Below are 10,440 nucleotides of genomic sequence, written 5' to 3'. Positions count from 1 at the left end.
TCCCCTCTGGAGGAAGTGAGTGAGCATGTGGGAACCTTCATGAGTTGGGTTCCTACTGGGCTCCGGGTTCAACTCTAGGAACTTCTTCCCCTGACCTAGTACATTGGAGTGCTCCAGTGACCAGAGCTCCCCTGAGTGAAATGGGCATGGAGGCTGAGTGTTAGACTCCTCCAAGCTAAAGTAAAGAGAGCTAGGAAGACTCAGAGAACCTCCTCTTCCCTAGTGTAGGCATGGGCTACCCTATGTGGCCAATGTGCAATACCAACCAATTTGTGCCAAATGAAGGAAGATACTATAAGCATCTCACAAATTTCAGCCTAGTAACAAGAAACACTGGTTGTACCAAAGCTGTTGTTTTTAAAATAGTTCAAGTCTGTTAGTACGCAGACATTTATACCATGAAAGAGAACTTCTTGCATGTATGAATCCTAGGTTAAGAACTTCTGTGCTAGAGATATGTAGGTTAGAGATATATAGGTTAGAGACATCCCCGAGTCTTTCTGGGACAGGGACTATATTTGATCTTGTCCATTTTACTGTGGTTAAGCTATTCTATAATGAGCAGCAACAACATATTGTGCATTGTTTCAGTCATCTTCCAGTGCAGTTTTTGGAGTGTTAGCCTTTCTTGTGAAAAAGCACAGGAAAATACGCAGTGATCTGCAGAGACTTGGTAGTAGTCATTCAGCAAGAACCATCCAATTTAGGCACATCTAGGAGTGAAAACAGATGTTAGTTTGAAGGTGAGAGTGATCAAAGAAACTCTATGTAAGAGCTGTAGAAAGAGAAACTTTCATCCTCAAATCTGATTTTAAGATCATTTATCTCATCTAGAAGGAGAGCAATTAGTGAGACAAGAAATACAAACATGATAAAGAACTCAGATCCAAGAACGTATGATCTAGTCGTGGCGATAAACACAGAAATATTGATACTTACAGTTTGGGGACCTAGGAGTACTACAGACATTCTGAAGGAGAAGAGATGACTTTGACTAGAAGAAAATGCAGATGAGTTGCCTAGTAAACAATAATGCTGCACAGGTCTGATAGTATGTCCCTTGCCTTTGATAAAAGCTTCACTTCATGGGTCATAAGGGAAACACTGTGAAAGGAGAACAGAGATGAATGGACAGGAACGCAATCCAATCTGGATGTTGACACTTGTGTAAGTGATCATTCCCGTGATTGGGTGAATTAGGATTTAGTTTCAGAACAATTCATTGAGTCTCTCAGCAGATAGTGAAGAAGAACAAGAACTCAGAGGAAGATGAGGATGTGTATCAAGTTACTGTATATCAAGGAGGGGAGAGTGAAATGGATTCATTGAAGATGATACTGAATCTTCCTTCATAGACTATTGGTAATGTACTTCATGACATGAAAAACAAAATGGTTCTCCTCTTAACTTCACTGCAACAGATGTGGGGACCTTGGTGAGAAGTAGCATGCTAAAGATAAAGGGAAATAGTAAGGGAAAATAACCTCAACACAAGTAGAAGGCTTTGATCTTCCTGAATGTAAAAAAGCAAACAAAAAGGAAAATAAATCTTATAGTGAATAATTCCAAAGTCATGTGTTGAGGAAAATAATGAAAAATTTATATAAACCTCTCAATCTCAAGAAAGTAAGCACTACTCTCAGCTCTGCTCTTTCAGAGGCTCTTAAAGAGCACCTTATTTCCCATAGGGTGCATGAACTCTCCAGAGAGGGGGGAGACAGAGAGAAGAAAACTGAGAAATCACTCCTCATAAGAAATATGGCTATACCACAATCCCTTCTCCTCTTAGGATTTTGAGCACGCACACACATCTGTCCAGGATAATTTTCAAGTCACCACATCTGGGACTTGAACCATGGTTGCCTATGTGGGAATCCAGCCCCCTTAACCACTGTGCCACCTGCTGGCCCCATACAATCAACTTCTAAAAGCATGTTCTAGAGAGGCCAAGAAAATGTCAAAGATGTTGAATAGAAAAGAAACAAATGACAAGAAGAAAGTGTGGAATTCATTTTCCTCCTTAATGCCATTAAACTTTCTGTACTTTGCTAAGGTCTACTTAAAAATGGTTTTATCATCAATGTCAATATAGGACACCTTATCATATACTTTACATGTGCGATAAAGCTAAAAAAAAAAAAAGAGAGAAAGAGGCCTCAGTATGAAGACAGCCAATTCAAATGATTGTGCTGATTTCCCTTCACTTGCTCATAAAATTAGAATTATATATTTCTAACTGTATAACTTAAAAAATTTAGACAAATATGAAATCTAATTTTAAAAATTTTAGAGAGGTTTTTGCTATAGGGCACATGTGCTCACCAGAAATACAGAGAGAGACAGAGAGATAGAAAGAGAGAAATCATCCCCCAGGGGGGATGGCCACACCACAATCTTTTCTCCTCCATTCTCCTCTTGGGATCTTGGGAAAGCAACACACCAGGTCCAGGACTCAAACCGTGGTCTACTACATGGGAGTCCAGTGACATAACCATTATGCCAACTGCTGATCCCATATTTTTAAAATTTTTAACATGCATCAAAGCCAGAAAATATCTGAGTTTATGTTTATGACTTCTCTTCTGTGTAATTTACCAACTTTAAGGGAGTTGTTTAGTAAATATTTACTTCCTTTAGAAAAATTTCACTTCTGTTTATATATTATATTTAGGTTTTAATGTAATTTGAATTGGACATATAACTCATCATCTACACCTTAGCTTTTATCTTTCAAATCATTTCCTCTTCCTTTTAAACGAAAAGATTCTCTCTCTCTCTCTCACACACACACACGTATATGTAGGGCATTTAAATGTAACTTATTTAATACTTTTCATGTAAGGAGGAAAAGTTTGTGTGAAAGATTTAATATTTAAATTTTACATACTCTTAAATCTTCTGATCTTTAGTTTCTCTGCTCTTTCAGAGGCTCTTAAAATACTCATTTCAGATAAAAAATAAATTGGTAGTTATATTTGGTGCTGTGTAAGTAAAAATGTACTTGTTCTCCAGGCACTTTGGCAAAGTAATGATGTTAACAGAGAAGTCTTTGAGAAGCACCATCATTTACCCAGAAGACAAAGTTTTTAAGGCTACTTAACAGAATATGGAGGGGAATCAACTTGGTTTCAGGATTTAGTGGAATCTATGGTTCCCCCAAAGTTGGAAAACATTCAAAGACATTTGAATTATCTTCTTGGGTTAGGTTCTATGCTTCTTGGTAGTTGCCAAGGATTCAGATCTTTGCTTAAAGCAAGTTTTAGAAATTAATGAATTCAGAAATTTGATATGCACAAGAGCTGTCCATTTTAAAACTATCTGGGCCAGCTAGTGGCATGGGAGTTGGGGTGACTGGATACAACAGGTCTGACTGTGAGTCTTGAGTCCCATATCAGGTGGCTTGAAAATCACACTGGAGGGACCAGCAGTTAGTGTAATGGCTATGTCGCTGGACTCTCATGTAGTCAACTGCGGTTCGAGTCCTAGACCCGGTAGCTTAAACTCATGCTGGGTGTGTGTGCGTGCATGCCCAAGATCCCGAGAGGAGAATGGAGGAGAAAGGATTGCAGCATAGCCATCCCCCCTGGGGGGTGATTTCTCACTTTCTCTCTCTCTGTCTCTCTCTGTATTTCTGGCAAGCGCATGCACCCTATAGCAAAAACCTCTGGGGAAAAAAGAAAGAAAGAAAGAAAGAAAGAAAGGAAGGAAGGAAGGAAGGAAGAAAGAAAGAAAGAAAGAAAGAAAGAAAATAAATAAATAAATCACACCAGGCATATGCTCATGAATGCCTAAATCCTGAGAGGAGTATGGAGGAGAAGGGATTGTGGTGTGTCCATCCTTCCTGAGGGATGACTTCTCTTTTCCTCTCTGTCTCTCTCTTTCTCTCTCTCTGGTGAGTGCATGCACCTTAGAGAAAAAAAATAAAAAAATAATAATAATAAGTAAAAATAAAACTAACTGAAAGGTCATAACTCCTAAGTGATCCAGAAATTATACTTTGCTTTCTTTTAAGAATGGTAGAGTCAGAACATGGGATTCTAGAATATCTCTCATACTATGTAGATTAACTTCTTGACTTACATTAAAACATAAATGCTCAGCAAAATAGTGAAAATAACTGCTTTTATTTCGAGAACCAGTGCTTTTCCCAGTGTTTTTATTTTATTATTATTGTTTTTTCCTAGAGGTCAGTGCACTCACCAGATATGTAAGATAGTTGTACATATTTAGGTGCAGACAATAAAATCAACTGAACTGCAAGTTTAGAACTGAAAGATGATTTTGCATGCCAAATTTCTGTTAGTAATAAACAATAAATTGTTATGATAAACTTCAAAAACCATACACACACACACACACTACTTACATATAGATATATATATTATATTTATATTGTATATATATATATTTTTGCATAGAAAAATACATCATGACTTTCCTGACAACCTAACATATAAATAAATAGGAGGAAAAATGGTGGCAAGGATCAATACTTTAATCAATACATGGTTCTCAAATACAGATAAGCTTCATTAGTTTGGAATTTATAATATTTCAATTAGAACTAAGTAGAATTCATCCCAAGGAGAGCTGGATATATAAATAAGATTATAAACAATATATATCCAGGCTATGTGTATGCAATGATTATACTATTTATAAAACATTCAAATCTGTGTACAAATGGAATCTCATTCCACATGCCAATAGATTACTAATGTAGTCTGGATTGTCTACATTTGTAAAAATGTGTAATTAAGAAGAAATGAAATGTAAACTATTAATGATTTTTGAAAGATAACAAGCATAAAATGAGTCACTTCTTTTTATGAATTGCCAGAAGCTGTATGCACTCACCAAAGAGAGAGAGAGAGAGAGAGAGAGAGAGAGAGCTGCAATTCCTTCTTATCCATTCTCCATCTAGTCTGGATTTGAGACACACACACACACACACACACACACACACACACACACACACACACACCTAGTGAGTTTTCTAAGCCACTAGGGCAAGGATTACAACCATGGTCGGCTATGTGGAATCTGGCTCCCTTTACCTCATGCTGTAGGACCAGCCCAGAAGAGAAAGACCAAGAGAGAAAGAAAGTGAAAAAGCACCCCCATGGGGGGTGGTCATACCACAATTCTTTCTCCGTCATTTCATCTTTTGAGATTAGGGGCATACACATGCACCTGGCATATTTTTCAAGTCACTAGGTCCCAGCCTTGAACTGAGCAGTCAGTCGTGCAGGATACAGCTGCCTTAACCACCACACCAACCACAAGCCCCAGTCGTCTTTTACTACAGCTTTCTACTCCCCTAGTTAGTTTTATTCTCACTTCTTCTGATCAAGATATCCATACTCCAGTCCTTTGTAATTTTTCAGTATCTATATATTATACTCCCACTCCTCCCTTACCAATTTTCAATAGATTTCAAGTGAGCTACTATTTTTTAGTTATTTATATTTTTCAGAGAGAGAGAAGAGGAAAAAATACAAATCTTCAAGCTCTAATCCAACTCCAGCCCAAGCCTACCCACTGATCATGGGCATGCATGCATGTGTCTGACATGTACCAGGAGGTACTGCTGTTCAAACCTGGGACCTTCCCATGGAAGTACGACATCACAAAGCATTAGGTTGCTGTTGTACCACCATGTGGCCCCTCAAAATGGCCACTCTTAATATCTTTCTTTGATCTGGTCTATTATTATTTTCTCATGTCCACTTCACAGAATATTTCTTTTGGATCAAATCCATTGTCATCCTTTTGTAATGAAGTACTAAACTGGGTACACTATTTACAGGAAAAAAACAGAGCTTTACAATGTTCCATCAAGTGTATTTTCTGCAGCATCAAATGGGCACTCAAATCTGTCTATAATCCTGTTTCCTCAGATACATCCTCTTACAATCAGTACAGTGGCTATTTTAAATTGTGCCCCTATTCTTCTGGGCTTCTACTCATCAACTCTGTAATCTAGTTGGAACTGATTATTCTACTAATATGAGAAAAAAAAAGTTATTATTTTTTTTTTAAAATCTGTTGATGCCAAGCCCATAATTGTATCATGCCTGTTTTATCTTTTACATTCACTATAGTAGTGTAGGAGAATCCTCCTTCCTTTGAAAGATTAATTTGTTCGCCTGAATTCTGGAGTCTACAGCTTTCTACCTCTCAGGAGACTTTGTTACGTTGATGTTTTCCTTCTTTCTGCAACGTCTTCAAAGAAAAACAACCAGCTAACATTAGTTGAGGGCACACTGAAAACCACATGTACAGAAGAAGAAACTGAGATTTGTCCTACAAATGTCCCGAACTAAATAATGCCCAAAGTCCTGATGCTTGAAAATGGAAGAGTTAGGATTGAAATGTGTAACTCATAGATAGAGAAAATACTTGCTACTGTGTTTTAATTGACTCACATAATCATCTAAACATTGTCAGATCGCATTCATCCTATATACATTTCCACAAAATAATCTGAAAATAATTGTCTCCTCTTCTATCTCCATTTTTTTCCTCAGGAATCTGTAATTACCCTACTCTGTTCCCTGACACTTGCTCTTGCTATGCTTGTCTGTGAGTTGCTTGTCAATACCACCTCTCCTTGCTGAGTCAATGTTTTACTTGATAGTTGATCATTTTAATTACTCAATTTTTAAACCACATAGTTTTGATTTTCTTCTACCTCCTTGATATTCTTCATTTGTTCCTGTTTCTTGAAATAGTTCTTAATTTTGGATTCTCAGTAGGATCAGGTCCTTGGTCACCACATCTATTATGATGACTTTGATGAGGACCTTGCTGCTGCTTCTCAGAAGTGCTGAGACTGGCTTGTATGAACTCTTACTCACCACAACCACCACCCCCCTTTCTCTTTCCTGTACCGATAACTACTCTTTTCTCTCTTAATAGCCCATCAGTGCAGAGTAGTGCAAACCTTTGAAACAGTAGCTGAGAAACCAATTCAGTGGCCATGGTCATAAACTTGAAATATACCATCCCTTTGGCTCCTCAACCTGTAGCTGGTTTTTCCAATGCTCACTCTGATGCAGATTTTCTAATAAACAGATCTAATAAACAGATTTTTATCCAATCCTTTTTACCTCTTCATCATCTCCCTCAATCCTATTGGTGCTAAAGATAAAACTATCCTCAATTATAGTCTTTTTTCTTCATTTAGATGTTGCAGATGTCAAGGATCTATTTCAGAATTCAGAATTATCTGAAAATTTCTGTCCATTAGTGATTAACCAAGAAAGTTCATAGTTCCCGATTTCCAGAAATTTTGAAGTATGGATTGTAAATGACAATTTCAAGAGTTTCCTGAGAAACTCCTACTGTCTTCCCAAGGTCTTTGGGTCCTCCAACTAGGAGAGCCAGAAACTTATCTCTTGTTTACATTCCTGGCTGTTTTCCAGTTTGAATTTGTAAACATCAGTGGCTATACAGCAAAGGTACTCTCACTGCTAAATCAGCAATGAGTGGTTTTAGCTCAGAATTACACTGGTTTACTTAGGGGATGAACCTAGTTTCATACTCAGCATATTTCTCCTTCTATTCTTAGTGGCAAAAAAAAAAAAAAAAAAAAAAGCTATGTACTGTAGTAACCAAGTCTTGGGATATACCATTAACAAAATTTGCTCCCAGGTTCTTGACAAAAAGCAATTTAATGTTCATTGAAGAGAGTCTAGGATAGAGTGTACTTCTGTTTAATTAGATTTCTTTGTCCATTTTCTGCCCATCCATTGTCCTTTTATTTCCCCCATTGTACTATTTTGGTCAGTACAGAATGGAGATAGGAGCATAAGAAAGGGAATGTTAGTTAAAGTGGAAGAGGAAAGAATAGATAAGGGCCAATGCCTTAGAGTCTAAGGTATTCTCACACAGATCTCTGTGCAATATCTATATTACTGCATAAATTATTATGTACTCTTCAGTAAGAACATTCTTTTATTTGCTTCAACAAACTAGTATCTAGTATTGTGTCTAGCCCAGAGTCGTCAATAAATATTTAGAAATTTCATTAAATAAACCCTTGCCACTACCAAGAAAGTCTCAATGGAATATTTGTCTTTGCAGAAAATAACAGTAACAATTTTGTCCATATCCCATTGAAGATAGCAGTTTTATTGTTATCTCTAGGTGAATTTCACACACAAATCTTTTCATGAAATGCTAATAGCCCACTAAAACTTTAGTTACAGATATGTTTATTAAAATGAATAAACAGGGAAGGTAGTAAGGTAAAATAATGGTCAGATTTATCACAGTACTTTTATATACCATACACTGAGGTATAAAGTTCTAGACTAGTCTGATCGTGCCATGTACCACTCTCCTTTACATCATTATTTCAACCCCACAGCTAAGAGCTAGATATAAAATAGGTCTTGATACTTCAAAGTATTATCTACAGGATACGTTTTATACACACACATATACAAAAAATAAAGGACACTTGGAAATGTAAGAAACTACATTGAAAATAAATGTCAATTTGACAAGGTCATCAAGATTTCTCCCAAATATTTATACATTTGAATCAATGTCTGATCATTTATTCTAGAATTAATGAAAAACACATGCTAAATTTTATCTACAGGGCTTTTCTTTATTATTATTATTTTTTTTACATTTAGTCACTGTGTATTATTACAGCATACCAAATGAATTTTCCCATCATGAATACTCTGCATATAAATCCAGTCAAAGACATTAATACAAACATAAGCAACTGTTTTCTTTCCATTCTGGGTCCCTTAAATGTTTTGCCTCCTTCTTCTTCCCCTTGATTCCATCTTTCATCCTCCCTCATTCCCCATCCTCCTCCCCTACTGTCTCTAGGATCATCTCATTGCTCTTCATGCTTTCATACTTTCCAGTCATTCGGTTTCTGCCATAAAGTACCAACATTTGGTACATATCATATTAAGTGGGGACATACAATGCCTCTCTTCCATCATCTGGTTGCTCCACTTAACAGTAAATCTTCCAGATTTGTCCATTTTCTATCAGATTCCAGGGTTATTATTTTTTTAAATGGTTGAGTAGTATTCTGTAGTGTACATATTTTATACTTTTTCAACCCATTCATCTGTTTGTGGACATTTGGGTTGGTTCCATGTCTTAGGAATTGTGAATAATGCTGCTTAAACATGGATGTACATGTTTTTTTCTGATTGAGTATTTTCCTATCCTTTGCGTAGATACCCAGAGTAGAATTGTTGAATCATATGGCAGTTCTATTTGTAGGTCTTTGAGGAACCTCCATATTGTTCTCCACAGTGGTTATACTAATTTGCATTCCCACCAACAGTAGCCTCATCAGTACTTACTATTCTTTATTTTTTAAATTTTAGCCGTTCTGACTGGGGTTAGGTGCTATGTCATTGTAGTTTTGATTTGCATCTCTCTTATGATAAGAGAGGTTGAATATTTTTTCATATGTTTTTTGACCTTTCATATGACTTTCTTACACAATTATCTATTCAGTTCATTTGACCATATTTCAAATGAGTTCATCATTTCTGTTAAGGTAAGATGTTAGAGTTCCCTGTATATCTGGATTTTAAATCTATAAGGATTTTCCTTCATTGCCAGAAGGCATGTGCTCTCACCAGAGAAAGAGTATCAGAGAAAGAGAGAAAGCATCCTCCTCAATAAGTCATGGCCATACCACAATCCTTTCCTCTCAATTTTTCCATCCTGCTGGGATTTGGGGCATGCACATATATGCACCTATTGTGTTTTTCAAGTCAGCAGTACAGGAATTCTAACAGTCTACCTTGTGGGATTTGGATCTCTGTCCCTTAAACAATAGGTTATAAGGATATTTATATTATACTGTTTGCAGTAGAAAAAGCTAGGTGATAACTATCTATTATAATTACAATATACCCATATTGTCAAACAATGGATCTTTGGGAAAGTCATGATACATTTTTGGATAGAAAAGCATAGAAAAAAAATCATGACTTTCCCAAGGACCTAATATAATTCAGTCCTGCCTGGAAATCAGGTTACAAAAGAAAATCAAATAATACAATAAAATACCCATAAAGTCATTGTAAGTAAAAAGAAGGAACATATAAGACCATTATATTCATAAATGAAATAGTGACAACTTATGCATTTAAAAAATATTTTAAAAATTTTCTTTAGTAAAAAATGTTCTGGGACCAGCAGTTAGCGTAATGGCTACGTCGCTGGACTCCCATGTAGTTGAACGTGACTTGAATCCCGCACTTAAACTCATGCCGGGCATGTGTGCGTGCATGCCCAAGATCCTGAGAGGAGAGTGGAGAAGGGATTGTGGAGTGGCCATCCCCCTGGAGGTGATTTCTCACTTTCTGTCTCTCTGTCTCTCTCTCTTTCTGGCAAGCGCATGCGCCCTATAGCAAAAACCTCACCAAAAAAAAAAAAAAAAAAAAA

The 10,440-nt window shown here is 36.6% G+C and overlaps 1 long non-coding RNA gene across 4 annotated transcripts in view; it reads right to left on the bottom strand.

The window, feature by feature from the left end:
* Positions 1 to 357: 357 nt before the first annotated feature.
* The window catches only part of LOC102491045 (uncharacterized), a 78,060-nt gene continuing 67,977 nt past the window's right edge, over positions 358 to 10,440 (bottom strand). For all 4 annotated transcript variants that reach the window (XR_003547723.1, XR_337246.1, XR_337249.1 and 1 more), the window contains one exon: positions 358 to 713. This is a non-coding gene — a long non-coding RNA (uncharacterized LOC102491045). The remainder of the gene's footprint in view (positions 714 to 10,440) is intronic.

This window comes from Tupaia chinensis, unplaced genomic scaffold (genome assembly GCF_000334495.1).
Source record: "Tupaia chinensis unplaced genomic scaffold, TupChi_1.0 Scaffold144952_1, whole genome shotgun sequence".
Taxonomy (NCBI): Eukaryota; Metazoa; Chordata; class Mammalia; order Scandentia; family Tupaiidae; genus Tupaia; species Tupaia belangeri.
Note: the sequence above shows the minus strand (reverse complement) of the source record. Positions and strands in the feature narration are given on the sequence as shown.